Consider the following 15,932-nt stretch of genomic DNA (forward strand, 5'->3'; position numbering starts at 1 on the left):
CACATGGTTCCGGGTTCAGTCCCACTGCGTGGCGCCTTGGGCAAGTGTCTTCTACTATAGCCTCGGGCCGACCTAAACCTTGTGAGTGGATTTGGCAGACGGAAACTGAAAGAAGCTCGTCGTATATGTGTGTGTGTATTTGTGTGTCTGTGTTTGTCCCCCAGCATCATTTGACAACCGATGTTGGTGTGTTTACGTCCCCGTAACTTGGCAGTTCGGCAAAAGACACCGATACAAAAATTACTAGGCTTACAAGAATAAGTCGATTTGTTCGACTAAAGGTGGTGCTTCAGCATGGCCGCAGTCAAATGACTGAAACAAGTAATAGAATCTAATTCCCACGTTACAAATGCAATCGGTAAGCGGAACTGTAAAACTATGCAAGACTTTTCTCAGGTTTAAAATGTGACATTCTTTTCTTTATCTACAGTTCAATGATGGCGTTTTGTATCTTTGCTAGAGACCAGCACCTTGTTCAAAGGAAGAATTTCAATAAATAAAAACAGAAGTGAAACATACATACATACATACATACATACATACATACATACATACATACATACTATGGGCTTCCGCACTATTTTCGACGTCACTCATAAAGTAATGGTTGATCAAGCGTCCGACTTCGTTCTGCTCCGTTCCTACGGTGATACTTGTGCAATATCAATGGCTTAGAGTTGGCAGTCTTGCTGCATGGACAAATTATGGTTTTCCATTAAACCTAGCCTGTGCTTTGCAAAAACAACACTCCAATGCTCTCTCCACCTTCCGTACAGACACAAACTAAAGTAAAGCTTTTTAGTTACAGATCCACTGCCTCGCGTCACACATGAAAGCCAATAAGAAAGGCTGCCGAGCTTACATGACGCGAAATATATCAAATAGGCATAGTAGTGGCTGTGAGGTAAGCAGCTTGCTTACCAACCACATGGTTCCGTGTTCAGTCCCACTGCGTGGCACCTTGAGCAAGTGTCTTCTACTATAGCCTCGGGCCGACCAAAGCCTTGTGAGTGGATTTGGTAGACGGAAACTGAAAGAAGCCCGTCGTATATATGTATGTATGTATGTATGTATCTATCTATCTATCTATCTATCTATTTATCTATCTATCTATCTATCTATCTCTCTCTCTCTCTCTCTCTCTCTATATATATATATATATATATATATATATATATATATATGTATGTATGTATGTATGTATGTTTGTATGTATGTATGTATGTAGTATGTATGTATGTATGTATGTATGTTTGTATGTATGTATGTATGTATGTATGTATGTATGTATGTATGTATGATTGTGTGTGTATATGTTTGTGTGTCTGTATTTGTCCCACCAACATCATTTGACAACCGATGCTGGTGTGTTCATGTCCACGTAACTTAGCGGTTCGGCAAAAGAGACCGATAGAATAAGTACTAGGCTTACAAAGAATAAGTCCTGAGGTCGATTTGCTCGACTAAAGGCGGTGCTGCAGCATGGCCACAGTCAAATGACTGAAACAAGTAAAAGAGTGTAAAAGAGTATAGTGTCATAAACGCAGCATGATGTTATCTAACCTTTTCAGTCAATAATAGTGCAGAGTGTGAAATGTTTAAATGGTGTATGCTATATTATTCAGTTTTCCTTTTTTTCAAGATTCCTTACAAATAGAAAAAGAACCGGTTTCTGGCGTATATCCAAGGCTCTTTCATTGCAATAGCAATAACATCAACATGGTAATTTTGCATGTTTGTGAGTATTTGTGCAATGTTTGGAGTCCGTGCATGTACAGATTTGTATTTTGTTTTATGTATGTATTCTCATGCATATAGTGCCATATCTAGACATGCGCATACATACTTAGATGATAAATTTCTGGAAAGTTTTGATGGTTCCATTTATGGCTTTAATCTGTAATCGTCGGATCAGTTTTCTCCTTTCTTGTTTTGAGAAGTCTAATTTCTCAAGACTGGTGATTACAGCAGCCGTAAATCGTAAATCTTTGGCTCTATGTTGATAGGTAATGCATAGATGTTCCTAATTTTATCAGAAAATACAAGGAACGTATTTTAGATATGGTTTCAGGGAGTTCTTTTTGAAATGGTTTAGTATATTTAGAATATCTTAGATCTTTTATCATGTGAATTAAGTTCTTTTCAAACTTCGCCAAAGCAGGATATCTCTCTATATATAAAACTGAGAATGTGTGTCTGTTTGTCTCTCTGTCTGTCTGTGTGTTTCCCTAAAACTTGAGAACTACACAACCAATTTCATTCAAATTTTACACATGCCTTACTTAAGGTCCGGGGAGTGTCATCGGCAAAAAAATCTTAACTTTTTCCTTAGGGCGACCCCACACCAATATCATATCTTCTCCACTATTTCAGTATTACGTGTTAAAAGTGAAACAAAAGCATCTCTCTTTTGTAATGCAGACACTTTCACTATTAAAGTGAAAGTATTATATAACAGGATGAACCATTAACAATGGTCATCCAAAGTGGTTTCACATAAATGGGGATAAATTAAAAAGGTTTGTTGTTATTATTATTACTGTTTGACTATTGTAATCACGTTTGTTGGTTCCTCATCAGGGAAGCGCTGTTGTGTTGCATTTATTAAATAATTGTAAACTGTAACCCTCCCCCTTTCGGAGAAGGGGTTTTGGTTATTGTTTAAAAATTGAATTTTCACCGTCTTTACGGAAGCATTTTTCTTAAAATGCCATCGATAGAAGAAAGTCCAAAAATGAATTTCGCTGCACCCGTACACTTCTATACAAGAAAGAGGACAAGATCGAAATTTTTTGAAAATTTTCCCCAAAAGTTTTTGAAAAATTTTTTGAAAATTTTCCCCAAAAATTTTTGAAAAATTTTTTGAAAATTTTCACCAAAATTTTTGAAAAATTTTTTGAAAGTCTTTTGAAAATCTTCCCCAAAAATTTTTGAGAAATTTTTTGAAACTTTTTTCCCCATAAATTTTTGAAAAATTTTTTGAAAATTTTCCCCAAAATATTAAAAAAGTTTTTGGAAAATTTTCCCGAAAAATTTTTGAAAAATTTTTTGAAAACTTTCCCCGAAAGTTTTTGAAAATTTTTCCCAAAAATTTTTGAAGAATTTCTTGACAATTTTCCCCAAAAATTCTTGAAAAAGTTTTTCGAAACTTTTCACCAAAATTTTGGAAAGACTTTTTGAAAATCTTTTGAAAATTATCCCCAAAAATTTTTCAAAAATGTTTTGAAAATTTTCCCCCAAATTTTCCCCAAAAATGTTTGAAAAATCTTTAAAATTTTCCCCAGAAGTTTTTGAAAAATTTTCAATAATAATGCATTTCTGTTGTACGTATGTATATATGCCTGCATGCATGTATGTATGTATGTATGTATGTATGTATGTATGTATGTATGTATGTATTATGTATGTATGTATCGATGTTTGAAATTGTAGGTTACAGTTTTAGACCTTGGTACATCAAATATGCGTAAGGACAAATCACTTTAAGGATATGGCCTCAGGTTTTGTAATTGTTTCTTATCCTTTTTTATAAAATAAACCCAAGCGATACTAGGTGTTACTGCTACGAGTGTGTGTGTGTGTGTGTGTGTAATATACATACATGCATACAAAGAAAGAAACAGTCATCGGGAATGTACGTGCGTACATACTTGATGACTGCAACTTAATTTTGATCAATGCCATTGCTTAAGCATAAACAGAATGGTGATGGCTTTCCATTACCCTTCGAGATCTTCATTTTTTGCATAGATGTGGCAATGATGGATGCCTCTTGAAGCAGCTGTTCAGATAACATATCAACCATTGACGCATGCTTTCATTCCATCATGGAATTTTTCGTTGAGTATTTTTTCTTTTTCGGTTATAGCCAGTCATATGATGCAACTCATAATGGAGACGTTAAAAGAGATATTAAAAAATCAAGCGATTCGTGTACCTGAAACATTTTGTAATAAGGAAAGGCCTCGTACAAGGTCGATCTAGCTCTCTAAATAACGTATGCAATTACCTAAACCTAAAGAAATTTCTAAATCATTGGATGCAAATAAAATTGCACATGTTACATCGGAGTTTTCTTTCTGGAGAGACTGACTAAACGATCTGGATGTAGAACTTTCGTCATTTTCCTTCTACTAACAAAGGCTCTCTGTGCATTTCTATGGATGATGTCCCTGAGAGAGTCCCATTTCTGCTGAACATTGTCCCCCTGATGGGTCTGCAAAGAAGGCATCTCCCAGTGTCTTGAAGAATACATCTGTCTTAGTTGGGTGTTGATTTGATGCGCTGCTATATACATATATGCATACATACATACATGCATACATACATACATACATACATACATACATACTACATACATACATACATACATATTATAATATATAATATATATATTATATATATATATATATATATATATATATATATAGTTGAAATTAACAGAAAAGCAAAAAAAAAAGACAAGTGTATAAACAACAAGCAGGTGTTTAGTTTAAAAACGCTCGAGAAGGTGAGAAAGTCTTTTACGTTTTGAGTCTATGCTCTTCAACAGAAAGGAACACGAGGACATAAACAGAGAAAATAAAAAACTTGTGGATTTAGCGGTCAAACATGCACTTTCTCATGCCTTGGTTTATATATTACCAATATCTATATGTATATAGCTATATATATAGTAATTATATATATATATAATATATTATATATATTATATATATATATAATATATATAGGGAAGTTTATGACAAAACAAAAGACGAAGACAAGTGGTATACAAAACAAACAAGTGTATTAGGATAACGCTCAAGAATAGAAAAAGTATTTTACGTTTCGAGCCTACGCTCTTCTACAAAAAGGGACACAGAAAAAACAAGGAGAGAAAAAATATATATATATATATATATGTAGTCACTTTTGTGACCTCTATTAATATTGCCTTTATGCTTTAATTGCTAATAAGCCCCACTTTTTAATTTATTGTTTACACTTTTACCGTTTTGAAAATCAACACGTTTTCAACGGTTTTTCTTGTAAGACTGATAGAGGCAGTCGTGTTTAACTCTAGGCTTTAAGAGTCGCTGATGAAGATTAAGATGACCTGCATCAAAATCCGAAATTGCGATCCGGCTATGCACGCTGGGGACTTACCTCTCTTTATCAGTCATTAAGTTCAGTGCTCTTGTGGCTTTGAGTTATTTTAACAAAAACTGTGCTAGTCAGTACCATCTGTCACTCTTTTGACCTCTATAAAATCGCCTTTATTTAATAAGCTACTCTTTTTTAATTTGCGAGTGAATATATATATTTATATGTATGGTGTGAGTGTGTGTGTGTGTAAGTAGATATGTATACATGTGTGTAAGTGTGTGTATGCACACGCGAGCATCTGTGTATGTATATGCGAGCGAGTGTAGGTGTGCTTATATATATGTACGTGAGTGCACGTACATATCCGTATATGTGAGCGTGTGTATATATCCGTATGTATATGTGTGTGTAGATTTTATATGTGTATATATGTGTGTATGTGCGTGCGCGCGCATATATGCGTGTATGTGTATGCGTGTATGTGTTGAATCTTAAAGGCCAGCTAAGGAGAATCATATGAGTAACCAACCATGAAGAACAAATCAACAGTACAAAAAAATAAAATACCAACCTCTTTAAAACGGCAACCACTTTAAGAGTACGAGAATCACCATCCCACTACATTTACGCATTCAAAGCAGTTTGCCAACGGCCCTTCACCAACAACATACCCTGATATGTTTTGTGAGTACTACTAAATTAAGGCAGAGATATAGAATGTTTTTGAAGCCGAGGATTTTAAATTTACAGAGACAATATTTACATATCACCTGAGGAAACACAACTAGATCTCATAATACAGGGAAATAGTTTCTTAATCAAGTACCTGCACATCTGGAGAACTACGATGCGTGCAAACAATTGTAGTGATTAAAAAATAAATGTCCACTCTTTGATCTCTTTCGGGACTCCTCTTTGATCTCTTTCGGGACCCTCTTTGATCTATTTCGGGACTCCTCTTTGATCTATTTCGGGACTCCTCTTTGATCTATTTCGGGACTCCTCTTTGATCTCTTTCGGGACTCCTCTTTGATCTCTTTCGGCACCCGCTTTGATCTCTTTCGGCACAACCGTACCCTTCTTGTTAACTCCAATTTTTTCAATAATCTATTCACACACGACAGATGCCCAAATGCAAACCTGGAAATACATATAATACTACTACTGGAAAGCACAGTTTAAATGTGAAAGTGGATGAGTGAGCTTTATACTGTGTTCTACTATGTTCTTAACAGAATATACTATAATTATATATATACATATATAAGATGGGCTTCTTACGGTTTACGTCAACCAGATATACTCACAAGTCTTTGGTCGGCCCGAGTCTATAGCAGAAGACACTTACCCAAGGTGTCACGCAATAGTACTGAACCCAGAACCATGTGGTTGGGAATACATATATATTTTTATATATCTGTATATATATATACGGCAAGATGTGTGTGTGTGTGTGTGTGTGTGTGTATGTGTGTTTGTTGTGTGTGTACGTGATTGTAGTTTATGCACATCCACAAATTAGCACGCATGTCGCTCAAATTTTAGGAGGACATTCGTCAACATCCTATCTGGGTTTTGTCAACTTATTTTTTTCCCGAGGCACCCGCGGATAGCGGTAAAAATCTATTTTCAGCCATAACTTTTAGCGGTAAAAATCTATTTTCAGCCATAGCATTTTGACGGCGTCTAACAAAAAAAAACAAGATAAAGAAAAGTGGAAGAAGAGAGGCAGAGAGTTTCACGGGAAAGACAAAGTGACAGAGGGAGAAAGAGTAAGTGACGACGTTCCTCAAAATCTATTTTCAGCCATAGCTTTCTGACGGCGTCTAACAAAAAAAAACAAGATAAAGAAAAGTGGAATGAAGCAGAAAGTTTCACGGGAAAGACAAAGTGAGAGAGGGAGAGAGAGAGAGAGAGAGTAAGTGACGACGTTCATAAAATATAAAATGTAAAATGTTTTGTCTTTTCTTAAACACGATATATAGTGTTCAAATTCAGGATGTTTTTGAAAGACACTATATTTTATAATCTTAGTATATATACTTTCTCACACAACAATTACAATATATTTATTCTAAATCATTTATTTATTTTAAATCGTTCATCTTTCTCCCCCTCTCTCTCACACACATTACTTTGGGTGCGAAAGGGTTTTGTTTTATTTTACGCCGAGTAAAAAAGTGTTTTGTTGACAATCCATTTATTTAACAACAAAGAAACAAAGAGGTGAGTAGCAATTTCTCAGTGAATTGCACAATATAAATGGGTACAATTTCCGAGGCTTCCACCATACCCACTCCACTCCGTTTCACGGACCACAAAAGGGTTTTGTAGCATATTAGGAAGCCAGAATAGTTGATTCCACGCAAAAAAAAACGATTATTTTTCTTAGTGAAAATCGTGCGAGTGTTAATCTACAAATTTAACAACATTTTCCCATTCATTTCTGTTTATGAACATGCACAAAACACGCAATAGGTGTACGTACGTACATGTGTGATCGTATCTGTTACCCATATATATTCATATTATATTATATTATTATATAAATATAAATATATATATATATAATATAACCAATTTCAACGGATTTTGCCCAAATTTGACGTCGATATTACTTAGTTTGGTTTGGAATAAAGAACTTGATTAGCTTAATAATCGTAACTTAATCCCGGGCAAGGCCGGTTTATATTGCTAGTATCTTTATATATATATAAAACTGAGAATGTGTGTCTGTCTGTCTGTGTGTTTCCCTAAAACTTGAGGACTACACAACCAATTTCATTCAAATTTTACACATACCTTACTTAGGGTCTGGGGAGTGTCATCGGCAAAAAAATTTTGAACTAGGGCGAGGCCACAGCAATATCATATCTTCTCCACTACGATTCCCTAAAACTTGAGAACTACACAACCAATTCCATTCAAATTTTACACATGCCTTACATGTTCAACTTCTTGCCTAGAGCGAGCCCATAGCAATATCATATCTTCTTCACTATTTCAGTATTACGTGTTAAAAGTGAAACAAAAACGTTTCTCTATTTCATGTCAGATACTTTCACATTAACAATAAAAATAATAATAACAATTGAATTATATGTAGGAAGTAATAATTAAAATCAAACTAAAGTATAATATAATCGAAACATAACAAAAGTAAAAATAGCAATTGGTATAAAATTGCATCAATGATTCAACTTGAATAAGTGGTTTCACATGAATGGGAATAAATTAAAAATAAAATTAGCGTGCAGAAATGGAATAGTCCAGATGGATAATAAAAAATTAAATTAAAGAAAAGACTATTGTCTATAAAGTACACAATGTAGAGAAAAAAAAGAATATTTGAACACATGGAGGAAAGCACCTTCGAAAAGTGTCTTGGTGCGACTATGAAAGGTATCTAATCAGAGGCGGTAAATTCGCCACAATATAAGCAAGGTTCGAGTCAACGGAGCGTGCAAGGGAGTACTCGACTCGAACTTGCAAAGTGGAAATATTTTATTTTTACCTTTATATCTGGGACGTAGGACGTGCCGGAAAAAAATTAGAAATGCCCCCCCCCCCCCCCCTCCCGAAGTAGAGGTAGGCTGGATTGTAGCCACACTTCTATACAAGAGGGAGGACAAGATACAATTGATTGAACTTACAAGAGACGGGCTAACAATTCCAGTCTGTTATATATTTTGAGTATTGTTATCACTAGCGATTTCAAGATATAACTTTGTATTTTGTATTTTATGTGTAGATGTATATATATAGATGTACATGTAATATGGACACATATATATATATACATATATACATGCACTAGCACTATGACCCGGCAATATATATATATAAGTAATGCTGGTATATATATATATAAGTAATGCTGGTATATATATATATAAGTAAATAAATGGAGTTGAACGCAGGTGTTACTCAAATTCTTTTACTGTCGACATATGTTTCGGCGTATCTGTCCTTCAAGCTCAGACATCGGTATACTTAGTAAATACATCTTAGATAAGTATATCCCTACTTTAATCAATAAATTAAAATTTAGCTTATGCTCTAATTCTTTTCAGGTTGTAGATTAGTTTACTTCTGTTACTAATAAGGTTAACACTAAATTTATTCAGTTTGATATATCTAGCTTTTATTCATCAATCAACCCTATTATACTCAATAAGGTAATCTCGCATGCACACAATAAAGCAGGTCTCTCTAGAGTGGAAATTAATATGGCGCTTGCTGCCAGAAAATCTATCATTAAGTTTCATAACAAGTTGTGGGTCCGGAAGGATACTCCGAACGCTTTCGATGTCCCAATAGAAAGTTCGGATTCTGCTCAAATTGCGGATTTAGTCAGCATATGTATACTTCATGAAGTATATATACAGCGGCGAGCTGGCAGAAACGTTAGCGCGCCGGGCGAAATGCTTAGCGGTATTTCGTCTGTCGTTACGTTCTGAGTTCAAATTCCGCCGAGGTCGACTTTACCTTTCATCCTCTCAGGGTCGATAAATAAAGTACCAGTTTCGCACTGGGTCGATGTAATCGACTTAATCCCTTTGTCTGTCCTTGTTTGTCCCCTTTATGTTTAGCCCCTTGTGGGTAGTAAAGAAATATATATATACTTCATGAAATGGCTGACCAGTTCCTAGACATCTGTGGTGGTATATATCGTAATGATTGTTTGCGTTACCTCAAAAACGTTTCCAATCAAAAAATACAGAAGGTTAAGAATAGGTTAGTTAGGTTTTTTCGTAGAATGGGTTTACACATTGTTTTTGACAATGAGATAATTAAAGCTAACTTTTTAGATATTACTCTTAATTTGCATAATAACTCATCCTTCCCATACCACAAACCTTCCACCAATCTCAAGTATATTAGTCCATCCTGTAATCACGCTAGGGCAATTACTAAGAATTTAGTTTAAAACATTTCAGTTAGATTGTCTAAACTATCCGCCAATGTTGACATTTTTAACGAGAAGGCAGAATTATATAACTCAGCCTTAATTAAAGCAGGGTATAAAGAAAAAGTTACATATATTGATTCTGCTTAATCTCATCCTTCATCTACTATTCGAGACAAGAAATCTAGTTGTAATAAGAAGAGTGATTTTAATTCTAATATTGACAACAACACAAAACATAAAATTCCTTTACAGAGTAAGGGAGCCAACTGTTATTTAAGCCCATTTTTTCACTCTAGAGGTATTTCACCGATATTTATAGATAGTACCACTTACAATTTGACTGTTACTAGGAAAACTATTTGGTTTGTTATTCCGTATGGAAGGCAAATTAAATCTAATCTTCCTTTGCAGTTCCGTGAAGTGGTTGGTAAGAACTTTCCCAAAAATTCTAGATATTATTCAATTGTTAATTCTCATATAGTTAGAGTTGACTTCTCCAACGCAAAGAATCTTTCACAAATTATATCTTCTCATAATAACAGTCCGCTAAATAAAAGTTCATTTTCTGAGAGTTCCAACATTAATTTTGTTAATACCAGCCCTTTCCATAATAATAATAATAATAATAATAATAATAATAATAATAATAATAATAATAATAATAATAATATAATAATAATAATAATGATAGTAATAACAACATAGTTTTGGTCTCTGAGTACAACCCCAACAGAATTAAATTTATGTCTAATAATTCTAAGATTAAGAATTCTATATACCAATGTAAAATTACTTCCGGAATAGTCTTCTGTTCATAAAGGCTCATCCTTTCATCTGATGACATGTTGCGGTAGAGTTGGTGCGACTTCTTTGGGCATGTATTCTAGGTTATCAAAGAGTGTTGCTCAAGGAGCTGCCTTTCAAGTTTTATGATGTTATCAGCCTCATGTGTGCAAACTTGGTCAAAGAAAGCACTTCGACACTTGGCGGTTAAAAGATGTTGCCGAAGAGATATGATGCGAGTTTCAAAGGCATTTTGGATTGATGTTAAGCCTCTGCCGCCTTGTTTTCGTTTTAGGTAGAGGCGGTCTACGTCACTGTTTATGTGGAAATTATGAGTGCTTGTTAGTATTTTTCAGGTTTTCACATCAATGGCTCGGATCTTATCAAGCGTCCAATCAAGCAGCCCAAATGTTGGTATGAGTACTAGCACTGCAAACACATGGTGGGCCACTTGTTTATTGAATGCAGAGAGTCTGAGGTCCAAATTTTCTTTATTCGGCTATAATATTCTTTAGTGATACAAGTCGATGAGCTGGCAGAAACGTTAGCATGCTTGGTGAAATGCTTAATGGTATTTTTTTCTGTCTTTACGCTCTGGGTTCAAATTCCGCCGTGGTCGATTTTGTCTTTCATTCTTTTCGTGATCGATAAATTAAATACCAGTTGCGTACTGGGGTTGATCTAATCGACTGGCCCCCTCCCCCAAAATTTCGGGCCTTGTGCCTAGGGTAGAAAAGAATATTCTTTAGTGATACGTGTTTTGTTACAGGTGCCCATTGCAAGATATATTTTCATCCAACCCTAGATACCTGTAACATTCCTTATCAGGTACAGGGGAGACAGCCAAATCATTGATCGAGATGTCACTAATCTGGTTTATAGTTTACCCCTTTTAACAACCTTATAACAACATTCATCCTGACCAAACTCCAACTCTACATCCTTTGAGAATGTTTTAACTAGGTCTGGGCCTTTTTCATCTCATATATGTATGTATGTATGTATGTATGTATGTGAAACAGAGTGAGTATACATGTAAGTGCTTCATAAATAGTTTTCAATTTATTTTTCAATATATTTTAATTATTGATAGCCTCTCAATGATGAAAAGTCTTTTGTTCACAATTTGTTTTATTAACGCCTACCACTATCCCGAGCACTTACACACGGCCCTTGTTTAGTATTCGTACATACATGCATACATACATACATACATACATACATACATACATAAATACATACATACATACATACATACATACATACATTAATGCGTACATACATACGTACTACTACGTACGCACACACGTACGTATATACGTATATATATATACGAGTGGGTGAATAAACGAAAGGCGCTCAACCACTTTATTGTGTGTTACATGTATGGATCAAAACATTTTGATTCATATTCGTTGGTACTCTTGAGTTTCATGCACGATGTAAGTCGTCAGTCATTTTGAATTTGAATGGCAAAAGTTGAATGTTATTAGCGTAAGGTGGGCTGCGATTGGTTGAGTAAGGTCACGCGGTGTCGTGCATTGATGTTGGTGTATAGATGTTAGTTAGTTAGTTAGTTAATTTGGCTCAAAAGCAAATAGCAAGGCCATGTAGGGGGACATGGAGTTAAGTACAGGGTGGTGTTCATGTAAAGAGTTCAGGCCACTTGAGGTCCAGGGAGGCTTTGAACAAAGCGGTCGTCGGCATCTTCACCATCTCGTCTGGCAGCTTGTTCCACGGATCCGCAACCTCCTTCGATTGAGATGAAATCGTCGCAGGTAGAGCTTTTCGGAATGACCCCGCAGCCGACGCTCCGGAGCAGGAGTGAAGAACAGCTCTTTCGAGAGGTTACACTTCCCGCTTATGATGTTGTGGGCGAGAATGAGATCACCACGGCGGCGGCGTTTTTCAAGAGAATAAAGGTCGAGCGTCCTCAGCCTTTAGTTGGAAAATGCTGCATGGTGAACAGGAAATTGACCACATGGCGATTAGAAGTCGGTCAGGTTGTTCGAAGGGAAGTGAGAAGGTGCGGCATGTGAAAGTATATAGTTATATATGTGGGTGTGTAGACGCGCTCATATGGCCTTGCATGCATGTATATATTGATGCGAGTATGCGCGTCTGTACATGGGCACGTACGCGCCCGTCTGCACACACACAGACACACAAACACACACTCTCACACACACACACACACACAACATACGCTTGGACGAACACGCACGCGCACACACGCACACACATACACGCGCACACACATACACACGCATACGCACATATTCACACACATACACACGTAAACACACATGCGTATTCCTTCATATGTACATACTGTATATATATATTCGCATGCATATACGCATTCATACCAGTGTGTGCGCACACACGCATGCATGTGCACATATGCATGTGCACGCGTGCGTAGGCAAAGATACACGAGCAAAACAAGCGTTAGGGATTGGCAAGCGTTGGGTATTGGTAAGTGTTGGGGGTTGGTATGCGTTGGGGGTTGGTAAACGTTGGGGATTGGTAAATGGCGGTCCTGCTCATGGGTTAGGCTGGTTGGCAGCGGTGACCTGGGTGCAGGCGGTGCAAAGCAGCAGCTGGTGCTAAGGTGGTATATCCTGCCTGTCGGCAGTCAGAGGCCTGAAATTTGCCAGAATAGCATATCTCTAGTGACAGCAATACGATAAATCGTATTTCTTCTGTGGGATACTGTGGGTTGTTAGAAGATTTACAGTTTTAGGCGGAGGCAGAGCTGGCAGTTAGGGGCGCCGAGTGAATATGGGGGAGCCGAGTGAATATGTCGACAGCTGTGTATTTCATCTCGGAGATCACCGAGTCTCCAGAGAAACGAGACAGAGAAGTAGAGTTCTCTCTGCCCTGGATCTGAACGAGTGCATATGCTGGGAGTATCTTCCCTTGGATGTATTAGCTGTCATACCCGTATAGTGCCTAGTAATTTTATCCGATGGTCTAAGGGTGGCTCTGTATACTACAGCCCTTGAGATACAAGATCCTTCTAGTGGGGTTTCGGAAGTTGCAGGTTGAGGTTAGGGTGGTGCTGGTGCATTTTTAGTTTGTTGATGGGTACGATGTTAGATGCGATATTGTCTAAGCAGGAGTAGCTCATCTTGACATTATGCGCGTTGAAGAGTTTGCAATACTTATGGCTCCTGGAAAGTGTTTCTTAATTAATGGCAGGAAGTCCCTAGCTACGTTGGTGGAAAATTCTAGGTTGAAAGGTGGGGTTATACCATATAATTTTTCTTCTCCTAAGAAAGGTTGTTTGGGGGTTGTCCACATACGTGAGATTCTCAGTAGACCTGCTCCTAGCCAAAGCATCATTGTAGTGGGGGCGGCCCTGTTAAAGATCTCTCTGTTGGTCGAGAGATTAGATAGTCGTTTACTAATGACTAAAACTATGCTTCTGATTACATTGGGGATTGGCTTGAGATATTGTCGATGTATACTGTCTCCTCGTTAGGCTTCTTGTACGGGTAATACTTCTCCGTACTGAGGTCGAACTTCTTAAATATTATTATCCTTCCTGAACCTGTCCATGCTGTGGCCATTCGTATGACTTGTGATAGCCAGGCCGTCGTCCTTATAGAGGGCCGATCTATGTGGGTTAGCGATTTCAGCCCCCTCAAAGCTCCCCATAGAGACGCCGAACAGTGGGTCGCCTTCTTTTTTCACCCGGAAGGAATCGTTGTGGGCCAGTATTGACTTTCTGGCATTCATGATAATTCTGATGTCAAGGTCACTAAATGCTGGTATATTTCTCAGCAAAAGTTAGAGCCTTCAGAAGGAGGGGCTTAAATATGGAAGGATAGAAATCGACACAGCAAAATTGAAGGTCAATCTTTGCCAAGCGGCTTTACTCTGTGTGGTTTAGGTTCGTTGCCATGGCAATAGTACGGTTACTCATTGATCAGACATCGTTTGTGTATGTATATATATATATATATATAAATACATATATATTCATATAACAAACGAAGGGAAAAACGATTCCTTCAAAGGCGTATGAGACACCCAATTCACTGGTACGGCAGTTGACTACCACAGAAATAGAAGTATAAATACAAATTACAAATAATAAATTAAATAGAGAAATACAATTGACAATCTAACAATTTATTACATTATAATATAACATAATATACTATCAAATATGGTATAACATAACCAATTCTTGGTTATCTTATAGTATACTTTATATTACTCTTTTACTCTTTTACTTGTTTCAATCTTTTGACTGCGGCCATGCTGGAGCACCGCCTTTAATCGAGCAACTTGACCCCGGGACTTATTCTTTTGTAAGCCTAGTACTTATTCTATCGGTCTCTTTTACCGAACCGCTAAGTAACGGGGACGTAAGCACACCAGCATCGGTGTCAAGCAATGCTAGTGGGACAAGCACAGACACAAACACACACACACATCATATATATATATATCTATATATATATATATAGATATATATATATATATATATATATATATATATATATATATATATATATTATATATATATATATATATATATATATATATATATATATATATATACATATATACGACAGGGTTCTTTCAGTTTCCGTCTACCAAATCAACTCACAAGGCATTGGTCGGCCCGGGGCTATAGCAGAAGACACTTGCCAAGATGCCACGCAGTGGGACTGAACCCGGAACCATGTTGGTTGGTAGCAAGCTACTTACCACACAGCCACTCCTGCGCCTATATTGTATATTATATTATATTATATTATTATATTATATTATATTATATTATAATTATAATGTAATAAATTGCTAGATTATCAATTGTATTTCTCTAATTTATTATTGTAATTTATGTGGGTGTGTGTGTATACTTGTGTGTGCGTGTGTAGTGTCTAGTGTGTGTTGTGTATATGTGTGTTTTAACTGAAAACGACTTATACAGTTATTTGTCAATTTTTCAATTAGAATTCATTTTATATATACAAACAATACACTCCCACAAAAACACACACATACAACACACATACACACACATACACACACACACACACACACACGTGTGTACGTTTGTGTTTGCGTGAGTGCGTATATATATATATATATATATATATATAGGAGAGCGCAATGGCCTAGAGGATCG

At 36.4% G+C, this 15,932-nt stretch overlaps 1 protein-coding gene across 3 annotated transcripts in view; it reads left to right on the forward strand.

Moving 5' to 3' along the window:
- The window catches only part of LOC115220873 (laccase-like), a 70,466-nt gene that overhangs the window by 28,807 nt on the left and 25,727 nt on the right, over nucleotides 1-15,932 (forward strand). Inside the window, exons 1-3 of one of the 3 annotated variants that reach the window (XM_036510492.1) lie at nucleotides 10,017-10,027; nucleotides 13,648-13,654; nucleotides 14,021-14,028. The exons of the other annotated variants lie outside the window; for them this stretch is intronic. The gene's annotated coding sequence lies outside the window, so the exon portion shown is untranslated. Of the gene's footprint in view, nucleotides 1-10,016; nucleotides 10,028-13,647; nucleotides 13,655-14,020; nucleotides 14,029-15,932 lie in introns of those variants that run through there. 3 annotated transcript variants of the gene reach the window in all.

Source organism: Octopus sinensis, linkage group LG17 (assembly GCF_006345805.1).
Source record: "Octopus sinensis linkage group LG17, ASM634580v1, whole genome shotgun sequence".
In the NCBI taxonomy this organism is placed as follows: Eukaryota; Metazoa; Mollusca; class Cephalopoda; order Octopoda; family Octopodidae; genus Octopus; species Octopus sinensis.